The 24,902-nt window shown below is 48.8% G+C and overlaps 1 protein-coding gene across 1 annotated transcript in view; it reads right to left on the bottom strand.

The window, feature by feature from the left end:
- Window positions 1–21,602, bottom strand: part of LOC144155630 (uncharacterized) — a 77,317-nt gene extending 55,715 nt beyond the window's left edge. The window contains exon 1 of the mRNA XM_077687194.1: window positions 19,581–21,602. The gene's annotated coding sequence lies outside the window, so the exon portion shown is untranslated. The remainder of the gene's footprint in view (window positions 1–19,580) is intronic.
- Between the last annotated feature and the right edge of the window lie 3,300 nt (window positions 21,603–24,902).

Raw genomic sequence — 24,902 nt, 5'->3', positions numbered from 1 at the left:
CAGAAGAGGATCACATTTCTCAAAATACCTCATGCATTCTTTCACTTGCTGGAAAATTCCAGAAGAACGTTTTGCGCGTCATCGAGCATGAAATGTAGAAGAATCGAATGATTTTACCAGCAGTGTCCTATGATACATGTAGCGGAACCGCTTTCTAACGCAGAGGATCGAAAACCCGCCAGAACAAGACATAGCATGAGACATTGTAGCGCAGTTTTATAAATTTTCTACTAAGATTTACCTGGATCTGGTGTCTGGGTGAACTGAACAGCAACGAACATGGCATCGTAGGATTTATGGTAAAGGTTGCAGTCTTACTTGGCGTGGCTCAAGAACAACCTAAAAAGTGGTCTGTGACTGCAGAAACTATAGCAGGTGTGTTAAAAGATTATTTTAAAATGTTTTAAAAAATACAAGTGTATGTATAAAGACTTGCTCGCCCGATACCCTTCAAAAGCTAAGTAGAACACGCAGAAGAAAAAAAATGTTGCCTGTATCGTTGATTGTGTCATCCCCTTCTTCGTCGGCTGTCGAACTTTCTGCCTTGTCAAATCAACGGCTTCTGCCCTACCATAATCTTTAGCCCTTCCTCCATGGCCTTACCAATTTTCCACGATTGAGTTCCAGCCCGGAAACATAAGCGTATCGCCCCACAAGTAAACAATTCCTGCGCCCCAAAGCGTCGAATTGTGAATGGCGTACTGGTGAACCTCGCGAATTCAGGGGGCAAAACTCGACGAAGAAAGAAAGATGTCAACCACGAGGCGCAGGAAGCCATGTCCTTTCCCAGGCCAAATAAGAATGAGACACTTCCCAGCGGTTCCACGATGGCACGCGGCTACATCGTCAGATTTTCGCTTGTGTGGGTTATTGCAATTCAAATAAATATGTCAGAGCGTCACCTAATCACTTCTTATGAGTAGTCGACCTGTAAGTATTAATGTCCAACTGAACGACGCTGAGCGCTCCTTCGCGTTTTGCGCTCTAAGTAATATTGTTTTCGAATAATGTTTCGAGTAATGTTTTCGAGTTTTCGTTCGAGTTATGTATAGTGCTTGTGCCCGTAACCTCTTTGTGTGCTTGTTCGTGTTTTTTTCTTTTTTGCGCTACACAAAATCATGAATGTTTTGGGGTTCGGTGCGGGGAATCTGCGGTGTACTCGCGTGAGCGGCCACCCTTCGTTATTACCGACTCTGCGGCTGCCAGCGATGTAGATGCTCCACACTACATTTCAGCACGGTACGCAGTGTTGCGCAGAGTGGCCGATGTGGAGCGCGCTATGGAAAGCGTCGCAGCCAACGGGAGGTTTAGCAACTGTTTAGTTGCTGCATTTTTTTTTGGCTCAGTGAGCGATTAAATGTTTTTGCATTTCAACCAATGTTTCAACGAATCTGCCCCGTGTGGCTGAATCGAAGAGACCATGGCCACCGTGAGAGTCGTTCCTCACGTGTTTGTGACACGCATGCATTCTGGGTGTTTGCTCCCCGCGAGGTTGCACACATTCGATCTTTCGTCGCGAAAGTGGCGCGGAAGCGCCCTTGAACTAAATAGTTTCGGAGGCGCTGGCATTCCGCGACGATTACGCATGACGTGAGGTTTCGGAGGAACGCGTCTCGTGCCGCTCTGCCACCGTGCTCTGTCGAGCGAAGTAAAGCGACCGAGCGGAGCTTTTAGTCGGCAGGATGCTTAGTGCGCTGGATCGGTCCGCTCAAAGAAGAAAGGGGGGGCTCGGCACCGAGAGCGACATTCAGCACGGGGAAGAAGGCGGCCCACTGCGTACTCGCGTCTTGACCCCACGGAGCGCTGGGAGCGAGTGTGGCACGGTCTCATTTTTACGCATCTCTTCTCCCTGCAAACCGGATTCGTATACGCTCTGGGCTGCTGCCGCCGCTGCTGCTTTTGCGGCCGTTTCGAAAGAAGCTCGCAGCGCGGCAGTTTTAACCTCCGCGATTTGGCGACCTTCGGGCCCCCCGTTTTTGGCAGTATAGTAGCACGCCTTGGGTGTTCTGCGCCCTACGCTGCTTCGGAGCGTTTATGTTTGTGGCGAACTTTTTTGGGGTCGTATAACTGTCGCACATGTGGGGGCATGCTGCCGGCTACGAACGCGGAACTTGCAGCCCAGCGCACTCGTCGTTCCTGGCGCAATAGGCCGTTTGGTTGTTTGGCCACACCGGGATTGGTTCCTGACTTTTTTTTTTTCCTGTAACCTTGAACGGGCCATTTTCCGGCTTTTACTTTTTCCCAATACGGGTCGCGTTTTTGAGGAAGTATATGCTGCGGGAAATTGAACCAATACCCGTGAACCACTCGGTCATGGTGCCGTGTATATATATATATATATATATATATATATATATATATATATATATATATATATATATATATATATATATATATATATATATATATATATATATATATATATATATATATATATAAGCAGTAGAAGAAACTCCTCGAGGAGCCAGAAGAAATAGTTGAGAAAATGGTAGACGCACAATTAGAAACAAAAACAGGGGTTGACTGACGCAGTCTTAAGATGAAGACTGGTCCTCCAGTCGAAACGTCAGTAAACCACTGTTTTTGTTTTTAATCGTGCGTCTAACATTTTCTCAACTATAAAAACTACCACCTCCCCTCGTGGGAACCCCTGTGTAATGGGACGCATAGGGGGTTCACGTTGCAGCGTTGGACAGCGGAGGAACGGCGCTGGAACGATGGAGCGGAGCGGCGCAGGCACCGCGTATAGCGCGTATTGGCCGCGAGGCCCACCACTGGAGAGGCCGGCGCTGCGATCGTTTTGACGTCACTTGTAGGATTCACCGTTCCTATCTTGCTGCGTAGTTGGCTTGGAGCGCGTGACGCTTCGCTTAGGAAGCGCGTTCTAAAAGTATTTTCGAGTTAATTTCCTTAGTTTGAACTTAATTCTCAGTGCGTCAAGCGCAGTTCTACCTAATGGTGACTGTATAACCGCATCAACTCTGGTAGATTATCCGCAAACACCATGAGCGTGGTGGTGTATTACGCATGCGACCGAAGCGTAAGTAGCGGCTTGTTTCCCCGATCAACAATGTGGACTACGACGATCGCCGAGTGAAGTTTCTAGATTTCCCTTGTTTACAAGAAATGTATAAAGCAGGAAATCGTGAAGCGTTAACTGCTCGCAGAAGCACACGCACCCGCCGTGCCTGCCCGCACAGCCGACGGTGCGGCTCGAACCGACGCAGGTCGCGGCAGCAACAACTTGTCGCCGCTTTTTAAAATCACACAAGTCGTGGAAAAGAAGTTCCAGATTGGTGAAAGTGGATGTTAGTGTGATGAAAAATTCTGATAGGTAGTGTCATCAGCTGTGGTTTTCAAAGCGATGCTCAAATATCTGCCGCGATTTACGCCGACCGGCCGCGGAGGTCGGTCCCGGCAGCGCTGGCCCGTTCACGCAAGGTGCGGCGAACGGCCGAAGGATGGCTATGCTTGCGCGCAAGAATCGACCGAGGCCGTGCAGGTATCTTGATCGCCGATCGCTTCAACGGAAATCACCGCGCTTATAGAGTTCCCAGCGCGGTGAAACGTTCTGTTAGGGACTGTCACTCGCAACTCTAACAACGGCAATCCAAGCCTGAAGTTCCCAACATCCGATTACGTGCATCCGAAGCCGGCTGCAAGCTGTTGGCGAAGGCCCTCCCGTCGCGCACGTGCGTGTTGCGTTTGGGTTCCTCTAACTTCTTGGGGGCCCCCAACGCTCGGTTCTCCTATTCTAAATATCCCCATTACCCGAAATCAAATCATTAACGACGTGTTTCGCCTCGTACGCAGCCTCGCCTTCTGTGAGAAGTCGTGAGTTTCGAAATTGATGCTTGAGAAATGCCGGCTTACTGTAAACATACAAAACACGCTGCAACTATAAATTACCACGCCGAGCACCTAATGAAAACTAAATATAGCCTTGTCCGAACCCGCTGGAAGGCGTTAAAAACTCGCGTTCATACCGTTCATACATTGCGGGCAACTTCGCGAAAAGTAAACATCAGCCGTGCAGAGAAGGCTACGGCAGTGATCGTTAATCAAATCCGGGCATGACTATAAAAACATCGTAGGGGAAATACGCACTGATTAAGCCAAACTGCAGACCATAACAATACTTTTAAGCATGCGCGGCGAAGCAATCTGATCACCGTTCTCGCGTCATTCATTGGCAATACGAGCAGTTCGCGCGGAGAGATCATAAGTGAGCGACGCGTTTCCGTCGCTGTTACAAGGTGTTTACTTGCACACGCATGTCCCGTCACAAGTATTTCATAATGAATTTACAGCGTACTTTTCTCGGCATCAGTTGCATCGTCCTTGGCGTTAGCTGGCTGCGTATGTAAGAGCTGTGGGTCGCGATGGTAGCAACTACTTAAACGCGGCGGTGTCGCCGGGAACAAGCGAGTGGCTGATTGCTTGCCCGAATTACTTGGTTTACAGACAACTTTTTTGGTAATTTGCATCAAATCCACAAGGAGCGGGAGAGACGGTGGCCACAACAAAAAACACGCTTCCGCATACGCACGGGAAATGTGTTGTAGCAGACGACAACACGACTCGGCGTCCTACAAGTGACGTCACTCGTAGGTGGCGCCACGGTATGTCCTCGAGGCCATATTGGCCTCGAGGACATACCGTGGTGAGGGGACGCGCCGGCGCCAGTGCGTCTGCCGCGGCTATGACGCCACACAATCCAACACAATCCACTTTAATCCAATTCAACCCAAATCCAATCCAATCCAATCCAAGCCAAGCCAAGCCAAGTTAAGCCAAGCCAAGCCAAGCCAAGCCAAGCCAATCCAATCGAATCCAATCCAATGCCCCTCGCGAGAGAGTGTTCGCTATCGGAGAGGAGAGGGGGTGAGCGGCGGAGAGCGCAGCTGGCGCGGCGAGGACAATGGGGGAGGGGCGGACTCCGACGACGACGACGCCGGATGCAGGGACAAGGCGGGTGAATGAGATGCGGTCGCATCTAATATATTGTAAGCGCTGGTTAGCGCCACAACGCCAGAGGAACATGCGTCCGGACAATCCCCCGGTAGTTGTACACAAACGCTATGTGCCAAGTACTAGCAGAAGGGTATGCGCCAGTGGACTCTTACTCCGGAGGCCTGTCTTCCACATGCAATCATGCTTCATCATCGTCATCAGTTGTCCATGATCATCAACGCCTGTCTTGGCTGTTCTCTGGGGCTCGCTCCCTGTCACGTAGGACGAGGCTTGCCTAATAAAGACGTCCCCCAAGACTCCTGGTGCGTGCCTTACAAGATATACCAGAAAGCACCTCATTCGCTAAGAAGACGACTGACAACGCCACCACCTTATCGCCTTACAACACCGAGTCTACCAACGAACAGTCAACTGAACAATCCTTGGCGCCATCGAGAACATGACTTTCAAGCCCTTTGGTGCCAGTGGTTTAAAGTGGACCTTAATGAGCGTGGGAATTTCCCATGCAACTAAGTACGTCTAATACAAGTGTGGGGTTTCGTACGAATAGCAGAGTTGATAGCCGGACACGACAGCGGCAGGTCCTACACCCTACACTTTGCGTTTGCCTTGCGACACTGTGCAAAAGAAACTATCGCTTTCATTTCCATACTAAACTTACGGTACTTTTTGTGGGCCACGTAGCGTCATCTGTAGGTGGGGGACACTGTTGTGACTTTTTGATTGATTGATTGATTGATTGATTGATTGATTGATTGATTGATTGATTGATTGATTGATTGATTGATTGATTGATTGATTGATTGTAGGGTTTAACGGACCGACGCAACGCAGGCAATGAGGTGCGCCGTAGTGGAGGGCTCCGGGTTAATTTTGACAACCTGGGTATCTTTAAACTTCTTAATCAACCCGCGACATTAATCATCAGTATGATATTCCGCTCGTTACCAGTTCACGCCTGCTCTCGTGACTGCGTCAGCTCGCCCCCTTTTGTTACGTTCCATTAAAACTCTTCATCCTGGTAAGACGTGCGCTCTCCGCTCTTTGACAACTACACCGCAGTTGGAGGACTCAGAAGTCCAACAGTTACTTTTACGGTGAAGCTGTATATGACTAGCATGACGCGATATTTTTCGTGTTGTGCTTCATGCAAAAACTATGTCCTGCTTGTGCCTGGCCTGCCGCCTGCGCTTGTTATTCGGGCATGACCTCCATCGCTTCTATAGGTGCTGTATCCGGTTCTATCCGTCCGTCGCTCTTCGTGAGCATGCTTCTCTTCAGTATATATTGTTTGGCAATGCGCATGCCCCAGAGACTATCGCATTTATTTCCATACCAAAAGTGAACTCAACTGTTAAACGGGAAGACATCCAAGACAAACGTTCACCCAGCGTGTCTGCTTCATTGGCATACAGCATGAAGGCGCCGCCGAGGGCACAAAGCGATCATAATCTCACTGATACGTTAAGCTATGAGTACCGGTTGACGATGTTAGACAACAAAGCGTAGCTTTAGGCTAAACGGGGGAGGGAGGGAGGGGGGTGCATACTTTTCCCGCACCGCCAGCAGTTCGCCTGGCCCCTTAGCAACGGTGGCTCCGTTGGTAAGGCTTCGCCTTACGTCTGGGCAATCCAGGTAGGCAAATCACCTATAAATGCTTTCACACTAGAAAGCCCGGATGTCAATAACTGAGGAGTTTCAATATCAGCTAAGCAATAGCTCACATGCCCGACATTGCAGAGGAGTTGTTATGACGCGTATATAAACCTAATTCAGAACCCCCGTTTGGCCTCAGCTATACTTAATTAATTTAACGCACTTTTCTGTTCCCCATCAAATAGGGTTTAACACAGTACATCCGCTTTCACGCTCTTAGTTAACTAAGAACTAGTCATCATGAACGATAATGGCGCCTTAGTTGTAATGATCGCGAGAGACAACAACTTTCAATTAATGAGATGGGATGGATTTATACAGCTTCGCTGGCCTTCCACCTTCATAGAGTGTAACGGATACTTAATTTTTTATCTTTACACATTGACCGTAGTTGAGTAAACCTGTTAATGAAAAGTACATCAAGTAATACGGGAGCGCTTCCAGCTCCACCTCGGACGGCAGAGAAATGCATTGCAGTTGTAGAAAGGCATTGTAGTTGTAGTATCAGCGTATACGTGCACGGTGAATTTTGCCACATCAATATAATGAAACAAAAAGTAGCTAACCATAAAACAAAAATGAAGCAAGAATGCGACAGTTAACTAATACCAAATAAGTAGTAATCCCGTTTCTCTTGCGTGCAAATTTACTGCGTCCCCAAAGAAAGCTTCGAATTAGATTTAGATTAACGAAGTTGTTTAATGCGCTTAAGGTTGAGGTACGGTCAAGTTAATGGGGGTTTAGGGATGGCGCAAGGTTGGGGCTAGGCCTATGGTGCATAACTCATGTTTAGATGGGCTGATAAATCTTGACGGCAACCTAAATTTTGAAGTTGAGGTTAAAATCAGGTCAAGAAAACTAATTTGAGTATGAGGGGCGGTCGAAGCTCAGGAGGAACTTTGCCCGCTTCTGCTCGTTCTGCGCGCGGCGGTACCTCAGCGCGACGGGTGTGCATTTTAAAGTTATTTTGATAACTAAACGCAAGAGGAAGCAAAAGAGAGGGATGCTTATCTGAATTTACACCGTGTTGAAGAAAATGACCAGCTAAGACAGCGCCGCCTCTTAAATAAGCGGCCGCGTTGGTGGCTTCCTGGCCGCCGCTGAGAAAGGCACAAGTTCCCACATGGACAGAGAAATAGGAAAAGTCGTCCGAAGCCTGACAGGCCACAAGACGGCAGAGCTTACGTAACAATGACGGCGGCGGCCAAAAAAAGCCGCCTCAGCGGGGAGGAAAAGGGCAGCGTCGGTGGCGACTCCCCCGCTTCTATGGATGCGGATTTGTTCAAGAAGCCATACGGCGCCCGCCGTGACTAACAAGCCCGCCTGGGCGCCTCGGAGCGTGAAAATGTCTCGCGAGTGAAGGGCACGCTCCAGGGATTTGCGGAAGTCGCGGCCGTTGGGCTGGTTGGGCCCACAGGAGCGCGCGCTTTGACTGCACGCACATCAAGCTCCGTGTGTGCGAGGTCTGTTTGAGTTAGCCCGCCGCACCGAGACGCGGTAGAGCACTCATCCGCGCTGCCGATTGACGCGCTTTCCGCGTGCGTGAGTGCGCTATAACAGCAGGAAGCCCCCAGCGGCTAACCCTGCGCACGCATACCCCGTTCAGCTCCTAAAAAGAGACGCATCCTTCTTTTTTTCTTCTTTGTTCGAGCATTTCTTTTTTTTTTTCGAACCACTTCGAGCATTTTGACCGAACAGACACTCACCCTTAAAGGGACCCTGCAACACTTTCTTCAACTTTTTTTGAAATCTTAAATGCTGGCAAAACGTCGTCACCCAACACACCCAGTACTTAGATTAGGGGGTGGCGAAGTACCTCAGCCAAAAATTACTGCTCTATGCCCATCAGATAACTTGGAAACTCGCTCAAAACATTTTTCTCTCTTTCCCGGTCTTGACGTTCTTCGAGGGCCCGAATTACGTCACTGAGGCCATGTAGCGGCTGTTGGCCGGTCTTCTTTCAGTTGCAGCAATGAACGCTTTTCGATAGCAACTTTAAAAATAAAGCCACAAAAAGAAAACAGAAACGGAAGTCGTATCTGGTGCGACGAACAAATTACGCAGTGCCGCTCCGTGCTGGCGATAACAGTAGCTTTCGCAATGCTTCCAGACACGAAGGAAAGAGTGAAAGCGTATATCGACAGTGTTGCAGGGTCCCTTTAAACAACTGTTTACTAACACCAGATCTTTGGGTATTCAGAGCACGCGATTACGTTTTTCTCGAGAGCTCGAGCGACATACCTGCTATGGGCACTGCGTCAGTCAATCACGTCCCAGATTGCACATTCTGCGGTAATTGGAAACTTTGAGAGAACTCCTCAAGTGCATAGTGATTAAGGGACGTTTTAGGAAAGAACAAGTTTTACTGTTCAGTTTCGCTATTGAGTTAGTTGACTACAGCAAAAGTTGTTGGGCAAAAGTAGTTTTCTTGCGCTAGGGCTGAAAGTAACTGTTGGACTTCTTGGCCCTCCGGCTGCAGCGCGGTTGTCAGAGAGCGCAGAACACACGTCTTGCCAGTTTGAAAAAAAACAAAAAAAAAAAAAACAGGGGCAGCCGAAGCAGCCACGAGAGCAAGCGTCATCGAGTCAGGAGAAGATTAGCATAATGGCGGCGCAGTGTCGCGCGCTACAAGTGTGTTGATGAAAAAGTCGCAACAGCCTCCCCGCTGACATGACGCTAGGTGGCCGCCAAAGGCACAGTAGCTGTACCCTGAAACGTATGCACAGAGTCGCAACGCTGCAATCAGGTCTGGATGCTTCCTTCACAAGGGAAAGATTTCTTCTCTGTGCGGCACGGGAAGTGCGAACGAACCCCGCTCCGTGTACAATTTCATTGCGCTCATCGGTGTTTTGGTACTGCATCTACGGCACGGTTGCGGCGAGAGTGGCTGTAAGTGTGGTCATGGGGGCTTTTTTCGCTTCAATTTTATTGTGTCTACGACGAAAGAAAAATGAAAGCAACCACCGAAGACCACATTCCCCCTCCAAACCACATGGATGGAGATGTGTCCGTTAACGAAAGTAAATGCATAAAGAAGCAAACGAAACAAACACTGCTTGTACCGTGGGTTTCTCCTTCTGAGTTCTCGCAAGTGCAACCAGGGGAAACAGCCCTGACCGGATCGAAGGGGAAGTGCCTAAGATAACACGTGTGCATTTGCAATAAAGACGCAATACGCAAAATTAAAAACGTGTTCTAGACACCTGTCTAATATCTCCAGAGTACTCACGCTTAGCGCCCTCTGGCGCACAACTGCCCATGAAAAAATTGGCTAGTTCAGCTTAACAGTGGTGGGTGGGGCCCCTTGTAAAAGCCTAAACGCCAGGGTATGCAACTGTCTTATTGCGGAGGTAAGGATTAATTTCGCCTGCCCTGTTCCCAAGATGCGCAGCGAGATCGCTATGTGGCCGCTTTCGCGTTTGCTGTATCGAAATGCGGCCGTGTATACGCATCCTTGATTTCGAGTTGAGAAGCAGAGCACTCTAACGTCGGCGGTGGAGGTTTCCTCCAATTCGCTATTGCGCTTCCTCAGTGAACCGCTGCGTCCGCCATGTACGGCGGGCTCTGACGCTGCTCATTGGGTGACTCCGTGTAGCAGCCGTCGCAAACATCTCCTCCGGTGTGCTGAAACGTGCCAGATTTCCGTCACTGTACTCAGCTATATCCGGTAAACGCGCAGGTGCTTCCATCGCGGGCGTCGTCGCATCGGCTGCTCCGTCCTTGAAATTAGGTCACATCGCGCGTACATATGCACCGAGCCAGCCAACTGCAACGCGAGAACGGAACGCCTACGAAAACTCACGCGACTGGCCCATACAAAGGCACGACGGAAACGACTTAATTCCGCGTTTCCCGCATGAAACCGCATCACTGCGCTCCGGTCGTCTCGTCTGGGTCGCGGCGGGCTTCGGCCGCTGCGCGTCTCTTCTGTCATCTCTTCCTTCCTCGGTTACGCAAAACGCCGCGTCTCGCCCTTTGGCGGCTGTCCGCGCGGCGGGGAGGAAGTGCGCACTTCTCTGGCTGCCAGTCGTCTGTCAGAGAGGCGTGAAGGTTAAGGACGCCGCCGCTGTGCTGTTTGTTCTTACCCTCACCCGCCCGGGGCGCGGCCGTGCACCCAGGAAGACGCGCTAGGGCATTTCCCAAATTGACCTCTGAGACCTGTTCTAAGACGTCCAAACGCCGCGCAAGAGAAGTGGACGCGCTGGGAAGGGGAAAAATGAAGACGTCATTGTTCTAGCGGCACTGCTCCTGAATTGTGGGCCGCGCATTTGTCGACGCGGAACGTACTCTGGGACGCGCGCACTAGGACTACTGAATGGAAAATCAGTGGACGCCTGCACGTTTGGGGCCGGATACGAGCTTCGGCGCCCTCCCAACTGAAGTCGTAGCATTTACTACCCAGGGTTGAAGTTCCTTCCCATCACGGCCTTAAGCTCTCAAGGGCTGGGACAAACGCAAGGTGACAGGTTGCAACGAATGGCAGAAACGCCCCATCGTTTCTCCATTGTTTGAATGGAATTCGGGACTTGAGATATTGCCTTCACCAAAACTGCCGCGTACCTATATCTACACCATAGTAATGTCACCACAACTAAGAGAGATATAAATAAGAAAACTCTGTCGTATTGCATTTTGCACTACGAGGTGACCTCGTGAGGCTCCAAGCAGCGTGTGGCCGACTCTAACTTTATCTCGACGTCAAGCTCATGGTATAGTGCATGGCCCATCAACAATGTTAGAAAAATTGACCCCAGATAAGTTGTGAGATTTCAAGCTCAAAATAGAAGAAAAACATGTGGTACAGGATCACGGCCCTGCTTTTCTTCATCCAATCTGCGTCGTTTTGGCGTTAAACCTATCGACTGTGCTTCTCAAATTAAACTTTTTCTGCTGCCCATCTTGAATAAATATAGATGCTTAATATTTGAAACCTCGAGGCGTGATTTCTAAAAATTAGATAGCCCGTTTTTCTCAGTAATAAGCTGCATGTATCATCTATTCTTGCTAATCAGAAAGCGTATGTCGAAGAGTTAAATGCTGGTTTTATGCGTGTTATTTATTACTATTTGAACACGAACAAAACCGCACGTCGTTTAAATGATTCAATGGCCTTGTTAATGTAAAACCTGTTTATATGTATACGCAGACCGTCACATTTCACCAAACATTAAATATGGGCCCACTGGCGGGCCTTCACAAAAAATTGTGTAACATCATATGACCCATGACCACACGCTCCCAGAAATTACTATGGAAGGTATATTTCCTTTGGTACAGGCAACGAAGTTCTCGCAAAGTTTATATTTTTATCATCTCCGTGTATGTTCATGCAGCCTCTCACGGCTTTAAAACTGAGATTCCGAAGTAGTGAAACAACAAGAAAAAAAATTCACCTCGTCTCGTCATACACAGTGGCAGAAACTTTGTGCTTATACCAAGTCCGTCCCTACAGTTTGGTGCGCGTAGCACCCGGAGATCATCTTACTGTTCCGGGCATGCAAGAGAACACTGACTTATCGCCACTTGCTATTCAGCAGCTCACTGTGAATTTACTTCGGGGTCTTAAGGTGACGGGCCGAATGTATGCTCCAATCATTCAGTGGCATCCTCTAGTTCAGCGGTGATGTGGTCATCCCAGCAAAGTCAGTCACTACTCAGCCCCGAATACCGAACATCAGAACGCCAACTTCTTGAGATCTTACAGTCCTTCGCGACGCACTAGACCCCATCAAATAGATCTACACCGCAAATGGACAGGTTTTGTGGTTCGAAGGCTGCCCGGCAGCACCTTCATCCGCCCTTGGCTGAGTTGTTATGAAAAACGCCTTGTGGAAATCAGAGAGCCTACAATCAGGCTCTAAATTTTGGCCAAGATGTTGTGTTCCAATGGTTGAAACACAGCCACTGCGGCATCATCCGTAATTACTGTGCGGATCGACACGCTTTGTGTGTCTACGATTCTGTGCCCACCGCAAATACCCCCATTTCAAGAACTGGTGCTACAGGATCATAACACAAAATCACGCGTGGTACTACAAAGGGTAAATTTACAACTAAAGCGCTAAACTGGGCGAGTTGGTTACTAACTAAGGGATTCATCGTACTAGCGAACATTAGGACAGGGACAAAGCTAAAGAGGAGACGAAACATACGTCTCCTCTTAAGCTAAAGAGAAGACAAAACATACGCCCTTTCTTTTGCTTTGTTCCTGTCTTAATGCTTGCTAGTACGATGAATCCTTTAGTAAATTTACAACCTGGAGTTTCAAAATTCCCACCTGACATATCTGGATGCTTAACTTCAGCGTCAGCTTCCTCGTCGTCTCTGCCTGTCGGAAGCAACATTATTCGCAATGCCGAGTTGAAACTCGCCGCATCGCGACGACTGGACTGACTGCCTGGAATAAGCCCCGGTTGCTTTGATGTCCGTGATGCGCCGATGGCGCAGCGCTGCGGCGCGCTTTTCTGATTGCGACCTTCAGTTCAAATGCAATTCGAACTGCAATGTGTTTCTATATATATTTCATTTACGTATTTTCTTTTTACAGCGGCCGTAATTTGGTTTCATTCGTGTAGTCGCCAGCAACTACGGTCACTTTTCACGTTTGATGAGACATCTAAGACTTCCGTCTTAAGAATTATGTCCAAATTGTGTGATCTGTGCGGAATCGTCTTTTCAACTTCTCGTAGTTTTCTGAAAAAAAAAAGCCATTTTTTTTTCGGGCCCCTCTACATTTCATGAAAACTTACATCTCTGGGAATGAGCACAGACGTTTGTTTCCTGGTAACATTTCGCTCTAGATGACTACTAACATACAGTAGGAGGTGACTTGCCTTGAAACCAAATAAAACGAAATTCTTCCTTCAACTCATGCGTAACACGCATTTGTTCAATTAACGTTATCGGTTCGCGTCAACGCTGCGCGCCTGATCTCTCTGTAATTTTTTTGCAGATACTACGGGATGGTTTTCTTCCAGTGCTAGTTGCTCTTTGATGTTCATTAGGAATGGCGGAGCACAGGCCCGCGTCCAAGCAGTCGCTACGGGTTGAAAGAGCGAACGTGCTTGAATGCCAGGGTTGGTGAAGGACAATCAATGCGTGACAGGTGCACATATGCCCGAAGCTCCCATTGCGCCAAGCTATGAGCTCAGGACTGTGAGCGCGTGTTTGTTTTATTCTGCTCATGAGGATGGATCATTACCATTGCTCTTTAGCGCGAAGCGCGCGTGCGCCGGTAGCTTGGTCGTTCCCCGCTAAACATGCTGTATTCATTAAAGGCCCGCTATGCTCCCTAGTTAATCGCGAAGTACGACAACCACGCATTTTAAAAGTTAAATTGACGTTAACACGCCGTTGGTTTGGGCTTCCAGGGCAACGAAACGTGCCGTAGTGGACTGTTTCATATTAGTTTAACGTGCACCAAAGTATCGGACAAACGTATGTGGGTTAATTTCGTCTTCATAAAATAAAAAAAATAAGAAAACCGATCGCTCTCGCAACCATGTGATCAGAAGGTGCCACCGCTGCACGTGTAACGAATAAAACACATCTAATGTAATCCGAGAGCACCATGATAATACTTCAGAAACCGCTGATAATGTAAAAAAACACCCCAGCAGCGTTTGTCCTTTCATAATTACGTGATCACCTTAAACGCACGTTCGTTGATAAGTTGAGTTGTACCCGGCTAATAGGTGGCGCAGCTGTTCCGTTACTAGGAAACTGAAAGACCTGCTTCCATGTAGTGCGAAACAGTAGAAAAAGGAAGGAACGCAAAAAAGTATGCCTGCCTCCATTTCTCTGTTCCGCCAGAATTGTTTACTTCATGCAGTTTTTATACTGATAGAACATTTATTCCTTTCCACACAACGACGGGTCTTTGCAGCCATTTTTAATTCTTAATGGGCTGCCAAACTGCACCTACACTTACATGTAACATTGTTTGGCAATGGGCGAATTGGTTCAGGACCACTGCAAAATTTCAGCTTGAAAGAGAAAATACGAATCACGGTCAAGAAAAAAACAGGTCGTCCTTCACGTTTTTTCGTTCAAGATGAAATTCTGCACTTAAAAGTTCATGAGTGCTGCACAAATGTAATTTCACCTCTCAAACACCCCCTACTGCGCTAGTGCTGCCCCTTCCCCAACCGGAAGCTTGCTGGAAGGGCTGTTCATCTTGAATAAAAAACCGTTTCGTTCCTCAGCAATCCCGACATCTGTTCGCCCCGAACGATAAGTTCACCGTTGTTGGTGGTGCTGGTCACGAAGTCGGTCGAGATGATTCTTCTAGCAGCGGTAATGCACTCTGAATCCATCAAAACCGCGATTACACGCCGCACGAAAAAATTTCGGCACTGGAGCAAGGGAAAGTTAAGCCGAGAACCTGCTTCCAAAGACCATCTTTGTTGTTTTACTCATTGTTGCCAGACTACTCCACGAACTTGAAATATTTTGCGTCGCCTGCGGCTGGGGGTAGCTGCTGCTGCTACCTAACTGAAAGGGCAGGCAGTGCCGCCTACGACGTCTGTGACGTAGTCCCGACTATTGAGCAACTCATGTATCTGCAGCCGCGAGTAGTGCACGCTGCCCCCCCCCCCCCCCCCCCCCCCCCGCCCACCCCCTCGCTGACTGGAACGCCGTCTATTCCCATAACAAACTGGTGTAGGTTCTTGGCGCCAGCCGTCGCTTTTCTGGAAGGTGACGAAAGCGCTTATTCGCTTCATGAAAACAACCGGTCTATGACAACGGCTCAGCAGACTTCTTTGCACGGACCGCTAATGTGTTTGGTGATGTTGTTTTGCTTTTAGTGCAGAATGCGTCGATAGTTCTGTTACTTGTTTTTAATTTGTATGTTTTGCTTTATATATCTTTTGTAATTATTTACTTATCTACATTTTCTTTACCCACCCTTGCCTCTTTCCCACGCATATGGTAGCCAATTTGGCTTCATTTGTTAAACCTCCTTCCGTCCTTCGTTGCTCCACCGATTTCGATAACTTCTGCGTCGACATTTCTCGTGAAAAATGTATTTGTTTGGCATATACGTGTCATGGTATAACAGGAGAACGCTGCGCTGTGAAGGATTACAAAAGATCCTGAAGGGTGACAGACTGCGTTTTGTGTTCAGCTGTCTGTGTCGTCCTTCATAATCTTTTGCAATCCTTGGCAGCCCAGTTTTTTTAGTTATGAAAATTATACGTATATTTAGGTGCGCATCTATCCCCATCAAAAGTAATGGCAGACTGTGGGTGCGTTCTTTAAGCACACAGCGGCGCGGCAAGTCAGAGGGACCCAAATTGTCTGTGAACGTAAGTAAACCAGCAAGTACCTGCGGGTTTTGGCAATAAAGTGAGCATTAAAAAAGCCGAGCACAATCATATGTCCGGTAATGTTGAACCCTCGCGCAATTAAATGCTTACGGCCATTCAGAACGTACATTGGATACGGGTAGCGAATCGACAAGACTGTGTGCATATGGCTCCAGGGAAATCAATTCCGTATGCCCAGTTAGTACGCAGAATTACTCTCAGATAAAAAAAAATCTGAAGACAAGCTCGTTACAATTAAAGCGAGGAAAAAGAAATTAATCACGCGGTATGACGAAACTCAATACGAATAGCTCTGCACCCTAAGAAGGTCGTGTTCCTCGCAGCGCAACAGAAGGACCAATAGAAGTTGCCTAGTGTGCAAATGACGTGGCCGAGCACTCAGTTTGAGTTAAAAAGGACACCTGTGCAGGGACATTGCGCAATGCAGAATGCCATTTACGCCTTGCGTGTTGTCCTTGCGCACACGCACTTTTTCCAGTTAAATCATATGTCGGGCCTCGTCATTCACCGAATTTGCACACTTGGCCCCTTCAATTTGTCGTTGTGGGGCGCTGTGGTGAATGAGACCTACGGGGACTTCCTAGAGTGTACAGCAAATTTTAATTGTATTGTATATAGTAGTCACAACTTGTGTGAGTGAACGCAGTGAGAGGTACCAAAGTGAAATCGTTTGGGTTACTAGAGTGAAATGGAACTGCTTATTTTTGTTTAGTTGCCCATTAAAGGGGCAGGGGGGCAATTTTCGATGTGGGATGCAGTCTTAACGATAAGGTTCAAGTGAACTTGGCAAAGTATGATGTTGTCAATAAATTGAGTGGTTAATGCCCATTGTTAATTATGCTACATTATTATCATGCTACATTACTATTATGCGCACATTTATCGCCAGGTATCCACTTGTCTCATCATACGCATGTTCACAATTAGCGAGGTTGAGCCACATTTGTGTTCCCAGACTCTCGCTGAAAGGTATTGTTGGCGTTGTTACTGACGTACATAAAATGTCTCATTTAACCTGCTGAAACTACACGCCTGGCTCACAAGGCGCACAGTTGTGTGGGTCTAAGGATAAATTTTGTCCCTGTGCGGTTCTTCGCGCGCGTCTTTTTGCTTTTCGCCCTAATCAGAAATGTATTGGAAGGCTACGTCAAGTTAGACCTCGTGAGGACCTTTCACGTACTTCCGGGCGTTTTGTATTTCGCATCCATTGGAAAAGCAACAGCCGTGGCCTAATGGACAACCGCTACGCCATACCAAGCTGTGCTGATAACTGGTCGAAGAAATTCTCGCTGCCGACGCCGCATTTCACGAAATGTGCTTGACGGCATGAGATATCTAACAACCGCATTTTACGTCAGGTCTTCGTCTGCGTTCAACTCCAAATTTTGCACTGTCATATCAAGTTTTCAAAAAATGTTGATCTTTGATGTGGAAAATTACCACATTACCGTACTGATCTGGATACTTGTACAGACAACGGAAGTGTACTTCAGAAAAGAGGAAAGGGGGGGGGGGGGGGGTCTTGCCTTGTCCGAAAGAGCCGGTTTAAGTGGGCGACGGGTTAAAAAAGCGCAATCCATGCTTGCCTTAACGCCCAAGACGGCCATACATATTTGGTTGAGGTACATAGCAGATGAGGCTGGAGCTCCCTTTGTTACCACTCCGCCCTCTTCTACCGCTTTCGGGGTTCCCGTATTTGTGAAAATATAAAGGGGAAGTTAACTGACGTAAACGTCTACAATGGAGCGAGGTGATTGAGTTTTGTAATGCTGTGGACAACATTCATCGTTCAGCCTCGAGTCTTGCTGTTGTTGAAAGACTGATTCGGTGCAATATCGGTCACAGTCTGGGTGCAAAGAGCAATCTATAAGACCGGTGAGCGGTGAGGGCTGTTGTTTCTAATTTAACGCGGCTCTATGGCTAAGAATTTCACGGAGGGGAGGGGGGGGGGGGTTGCAGGAGGCGTACAAAGAGTGCCGGGAGCACACAAAGGACATAATGTATCTGTTTAACCTGCAATCATTCGTACAAAATTTGTAAAACGCCGCCTTTCTTAAGTGTGAAAGGCGGCTAGTTACTAAAATAGGGCAGTGTCATAACGTGAATTCTTTAAGGCGTGGTTCGGTATAAAAAAAAAATACTGGGCATCTTCAGTTTGAAAACTTGATTACGCCACATCATGGCGGCCAAGTTCACGTTTCCGTTCCACCGACCTAGATTACTCCTCCCGGGAGAAATGCCAGAGGCTCGTTATTTACAGATTCCCCTCCACCACTCGGCCAGCTAACCGCTCGATTGGCTTTACGCTGCCGATTTTGTTTCGGCAATCAAAGTGGCAAAATTTAATAATTGGCCTTAGGATGATGTCCCAGAAGAGAACCGATGCTTTTATTCTTTACCTGCACTGTTAATCCGGCGTGGAATTACCAGAAGCACAGCATGATAGGTAAGCATGGCGCCCAAGCCCGGCAGTACACGGAAGTCGCATTGATGCACATGGCTAGAGGTAGGCGTGGGGCTTTTAAGCCCTCCCGAGTCTCCATGATAAAGCGTAAAAGGTGAGGAATTACGTTGGCCGCTTTTATTAGCACTTCCTCAATAGCTGCCAAGCCCAGTTTGACGACTGTGGCCGCCAGTGCCGCCCAGCCCACATTCTTCGCGTGATAAAACCTTCGCGACTTCGTTCTGTGAAGATGCCGCTCCCAGACGGAATAGAACCATTGAGTATTTTCAGTCACGGTCACGAGCGGTTACGACACGGAAACCCAGCCTTCGAATTAAACATCCATTATGAAATTTAGGCCGTGACAATCTAGCATTCCTTTTGGCTCCGCAAGCGTGAACGCCAGATTCTGCTCAATTTCAGAGCACACTACGCCCTTAAGCTGCCTGACGCTACCGCGACTCTCTGTAATCTACTCGAGGTAAGCTGTCGCTACGAAGTAATCCAGGCTGGCTCGGGCTCCGCTTTATATGTATGAGGACCTAAATGCAGTGCTAGAAAAGAAGTTAAACATTTATCTTCGCCAGGGGCGGAAGCCTAGAGGTGGGTTTGGTCGGGCAGTTTTTTTCCAGCAATGCGGCCCCACATCGCGTTCCAGTCTGCTCTTACGGGTAATAAACAATGTAAGAGATGAGGTAGCTCTCTTTTCTCTTCTTCGACGTTGCCAATGGAGGTGCTATCCGAAATTTCCCCGAAAGAGGTTGAAACTCGGATTCGTTAAGTTCGCAAGTTGTGCCACGCACATTTTTTTCACTATTGCCAATAGGTGGTATCGAACATTTCGGGAACTCATAAAAAAACACTGCGTCATTTACATGACCCCATGCGTTAGCGCCGCGATATTGCGCGCTATGACAGCACCCTGGACTGTGCTATGTTCACAGTCCAAAGTGCGCTTTGCGCGCTGTTGGGGGTATAACAGTCCACATGCACGGCTGAGGGAAGAAAAAACCGATGGGCAGCGCATGCGGCAACGATATACCCCCGTTCGGTGCCCGCGCTGTTTACGTGGTCGAGGAGATCGGCGGCCGAAAAGCCTCGTGACGGGGGCCAGCGTGGGAACGCCGGTAGACGTGTGCGCCGGCCGGCGGCATCGGTGCGCGGGCGCAGATGCTCACCTTAGCATGAACAGGAGCCGGGCAGCGTCGTAATCCACAGTGGGCTACAGTGCACCGTGCTCGGCTGACAAAGCGGGCTGTGTGACCCCAAGACGACTCCCTGGTCGGCGTGCAGGCTGGCAGTCGGCGCAGAACGTGCGCGCTTCGCTGGCCGCTCGGTCGGCCGCCGGAGCCGTTGTCCGACAAGGGGAGTCGTTCCACTTTGCGCCGGTACTCCACTGCCGGGCTGGGGAGGCGAGCGACGGCGAGGAAGGGCGGCTGGGCGAGGGGAGAAGCACTTGCGAGCCTCGCGGGCGGAGGAGACGGCAAGGAGGCCTGGCGCTTCTTGTTCAGGACCTCCGGAGCCACTTTTGGGGCGGAGAGGGCGCGAGCTTTGGAAAGCAAGATGCCCAGGTGATCAGCGTTTCTGGAGCAACAGCCACACCGGGAGGCTTTTGCATATCGCCGGCCGGCAGCTCTCGCGCCGCAGTCGTCGCGGAGGCGCGACGCAGTGGAGTGTCCTCGGCTCTTCGCAGTCCCCTCCGGCTTAATGCTGCCGCCTCAAGAATGTTCAGGTGTCGTCGGTACCCGGTGTCTGCTCTCGTTGATTGGGTTGAATGGAGAAGGTGCGCGACGAACGTACGCTCTACTTCTTATTGTGGATGCGTGTTTGTGTGTACGATTCTGCCGTTGGTTGGATTTTCCGTTTATTGACCATTGTATACGGTGACCAGGAAGGAGGCACGGGACGCGGGAATTTAGATTGACCTATTTCGAACTACGGGCTCTCAGTGATTTTGTACGGTGGCTGTTCTTCATGCCTCCCTTCGTTGTTTTATCGCATGCAAGGGGACGGAGTAAGAGCTCTACGCAAACAACTGTCAGTGTCGATAACATAAAATACCAACGATACATTGGTAGCTTACGTTGGGCTCTCACGAAGAAGGGGGCAGGTCGATTGTGTCCGTGCCGGCTCTTATTTCTGGGTGAGGAGAATGACGAAAGCGTCCGTGTGTTTTATACCACATTCCGGCACACATCCAAGAACTCGGGGCGATCTAAAATAATATCAGCGGGCTTTCGACACAACGCGCCTCATAACGAAAGTGGTGGATTCGGAACATCAATACTATATTTTAACTCTCTTTCAGGACTTTGGTAGCGTAACCCAGGATTTGAAGGGCCAAAGGAAGTAACATAGCTGGCGGATACAATCCCAAATTCTTGCATGCAAAGACTGCTTGGTGCCCAAAAAGCTCCGTAGATGGGTTTTGCCACAATTTCTAGCACTGCATCCAAGGGAGAAAAGCTGATAAATTACGAGTCCCGACAGAGGGTTTGGCGCAAAAAAGGGATCTGCGCGGTGACGTCCAGCCTTGTACAACGTCACGCTCGCATTGGGTAATCTCACAGCGCAGACCTCATTTACAGGGTCAAATCATGCTGAGCCTCCTCGTTGGACTACTTCGTCTCTTCAATTGTTGGGATTTTTGGTCATCCGGGTGCATTGTGGGGAAACAGGCCCGTAGATTTTTATTTTAATAGTGCATAGCTAGCTTCAATACGTACGAACGACTGCTTATGACATGTCTGGTTTGTTGAGTGGCAGGCTGGACATCTCAGGCTCGTAGAAATATATAGGGTGATAAATTTCTGCGTAAGCAACATTAAAAACTGTTTGCACCTCCTTTGCCTTGTGGGAACAATTGCTGCGTTCAAGGGAGCAAATCTGACGAGAACCGATGGCCGACATTCGAAAGACTTTGGAAAGCTATGAAAGCGGAATGGGCTGTGGTGGCTCCGGCCACCGTTCGGCATCCTCCGGCACCGACACATCAACAAGCACGCGTCTCACTGGCCTCGCCGAGGGATGTAACCGTAACTAACAAGACAGGGCGCTCCGAGCGGCAGTACGCGCCGTACCGCTCGCAGTCTGAAGCATCTACATCATCGGCAGCAGTAACTCCGGAAGTAACGAAAGGTGACCTCCATGCCAACACCCCGCAGATGCTCCACTTCAAAACTTAAAAACACTACTCGCGGCACAAAGCTCGAAGGAGTACTCAACGGCACTCAACTCAACATTTTTTTTTCGCATTCACAACTCCATTAGTTATCCATCTTACCATACGTCTATCTTCGTCTCTCGGCAGGTGGTCCACCTGTCGTCAGTTCTCCTCTTTACATGCCAGGTTGAAGTCCTCTTCTTTATCTTAATTTGAGCTAGAATATCTTCAAAGGGCAATTCCTAACCGATTATGCTGGTTTTTTACTCCTAAGCATTACTACTTCGTCCTTTGTTATTAAGTTTCAAAAACGCCGGCTTTGCTCAACAGCGCAAAACACTTCATAAGAAGTTTACAACTAGAGAATAAGAATCTCAGCAGCCCTGGTAGTCCGCAAGGGTCCGTGATCTCACCATTACTATTCAATCTGGGAATGATCGGAGTAGCCAACAGACTTGACAGAGTAGGGATCCGGCACACAATTTATGCCGATGATATTGAACTGTGGATAAACAGGGGAAGCGACGGTCACATCGAGACCAAACTACAAGATGCAGTCGACACAATTGAAGAGCATCTCGATGGCTCAGACTTGTTTGCTCTTCAAGCAAATCAGAACTCCTAGTTATACCACCACGGAGGGGTCGCATCAGGGACAGACAACAAGGCACGGCTAGGATCACTACGCGGTCTAATCAAGTTGTTCTTGAAGTCGGCAAGATCAGAGTACTCGCCATGATCATCGAACGGCACCGAAGAAACGGTGCGACTATCAAACGCATCACAGCCAAGACTGCGGACGCAGTGAGGCTCATCCGACGAGTCACGTCACGGAAAGCTGGCATGAACAAGGACAGTCTGATCAGGCTAGTCCACTTCTTTGTGACCAGCCACATCACGGATATCGCGGTCTACTACAACTGGTTACAGCACGAGCGTAACAAGATCAACGCAATCATACGGAATGCCTACAATTCCGTGCTAGTCCTGTTTGAATCTACAAGAACACCGTTTTTCCTCAAGTTACGAGTCCGTAATACGCTCGAGGAGATAGCGGAAGCACAACGTATGCCCCAACTCGAACGTCTATCTGCAACGAAGACTGGAAGAAAGTTCCTAGAGGACCTATAGGATATGTACGCTAGAATGGAGGGGACGACAAACTCACCATTCCGGACGAGATACGTCGCCGGACAGGGAAGATCTACCGAAGAACATGAACCCAGACCACAACTAGGGAAGCAGAGCGGCAAGGGCTGAAGCCCTCGTCGACTTACACGCAAGTGATAAGCACTCTCGCTACGTAGATACGGCGGAATATCAACATGAAGCCTTCGCTGCAGTTGTCATAGTGGCATCCATCGCAGACACTGTCGGCGGAAAGCGTCAAGCGAACCGAGGCAGAACGCGCAGAGGAGGTGGCCATCGCCCTGACCATTACCGACGCAAGCTGTCAGTCGGTGATCAGCGACTCAAGAACGGCAATTCGAAACTACCCCAAGGGACGAATCTGCAAAGAGGCTTTGCAGGTGCTACGCAATGCACGTCTAGAACCAAGAATTCTTCGAGTCAAGTGGATCCCGGCGCATGCGGGCAAGAACGCGTCCAGTAAAAACGCAAACCACAACGAGACGGCACACGGGGAGGCGCGGGCACTAACCAACCGCGCCCCGCAACTGACCGTCCAACGTGGTTCGGTGCCAAGGAACGAACGATGGATTATGCTGAAATCACTAAGGCCTACCGCCTGGCTCGTAGAACTCTGCTATCACCGAACGCGGGGTTGAGCCGGGCGGAGGCAGTACTATTAAGGCAGCTTCAGACCGGGTCCCTACCTACCCTGGCTCTGATGCACCGAACGTACCCGGAGGCGTACCCGGCCGACAAGTGGCAGCTCTGCTGCAGGGAGACTGCACACCAGAAGCACATCTTGTGGCAGTTTATCATGAACCCTGAAGAAGCGGTGTCAGAACGATTCCCCCACGGCTTGTGAAAAAGCCGCAAGGAGCGACACCTACTAGCATCAAAACTGGGCCGTCCAGCAGGTCCTGGGGGCGCTCGAAGGGCATAAGACTCGCGAGCTGGCAACGGCGAGCTGACGTTTAGGCTGAGTAGTAGTTAACCACTAAGGAGACGCCGAGACCTGCGTCACGGCGCGTAAAAACGTCGTTCTGCAGGCTTAAATAACGTTTATTCAATCCAATCATAAGACCTTTCGCCACCTATGCGAGTGGCATCGTCAGTACACATGTCTAATGAACTGTTTAACTCTCTTGAGTAAAGTCAGCGTTTCTGAAACTTAAAAATAATGTCCCCTTGTTTTTGGAACATTTTTTCACGTGTCCTTCTTTGTATGGCTCGATTGCCTGACCTAGGTTTTTTTTTTCAAGGTGTCCTTTAAATCTCCACGTTTCTGCTCCGTAAGTCAGCCCCACACTGGTTGCATACGTTTCTTTTTAGTGGCATCCTGGTGTTCATTATTTGAGAGTTGCTAGCCGAATGCATTGAGCCCGTACTAATTCTCCGCTTGATTTTTTTTTTTTTTAGTGGTTTGGATCAGCACGGTAAACTTGTCCAAGGCAGTTATTATCCTGCACATCTGCTAGTATTTCCTTGCGTAAGTGGTTGGGGACAATATGGGCAATTATTTTAGCTTAAATTTCGTTATATTTATTTGTAATCCTCCGACTAATTTTTCTGATCACAGTTCCTGAAGCATTCTTTTCAGTCTTTTCTCTATTCACTGAACAAGGCGATGCAAGTGTCCAACTTACTTCTATTACTGTCTTTTCACATTCCAGTTTACTACATACCCTCTCTAGACACGCTGTAAATAATTTCAGAAAGAAGGCGTCTTCTTGTCTGACACCATGTCTGACAGGGGTCTTCTCGATCTGGTTTTTTGAGTATTTGATTTTTATTTCTTTGCAAAACCAAGTGGAGGCTGAGACTAAAGGCGAACGTGGTCGGACAGGGTCCTCAGCCACCCGATTTACAGCGTACATAAGAATTAATTGTTATCATGCTGGTACATCACCCATATTTGTTCCCAAGAGACACGTGTCAGTCTTTTTTACTCTATGCTCTCTTAATGGGCTCATTACGTGGGAGTTTGACCGCTAAATCAAAAGTTTTTTTCGCAATCTATGAATTCCATGTACAGACCCGCCGCGACGGCGCAGTGGCTAAGGCGTTGTGCTGGCGAGCCCAAGGACGCGGGTTCGATACCGGCCGTGGTGGCTGCTTTTCAGATGGAGGCGGAGAGCGAACACGCCCATGTGTCGAGATTTCGGCGCATGTTAAAGATCCCCAGGTGGTCAAAATTAATCCGGATTTA

This window comes from Haemaphysalis longicornis, unplaced genomic scaffold (genome assembly GCF_048455015.1).
Source record: "Haemaphysalis longicornis isolate Haplotype H1 unplaced genomic scaffold, Haemaphysalis longicornis Haplotype H1 scaffold_1, whole genome shotgun sequence".
NCBI lineage: Eukaryota > Metazoa > Arthropoda > Arachnida > Ixodida > Ixodidae > Haemaphysalis > Haemaphysalis longicornis.
This window is presented reverse-complemented; position numbering and strand designations above follow the sequence as displayed.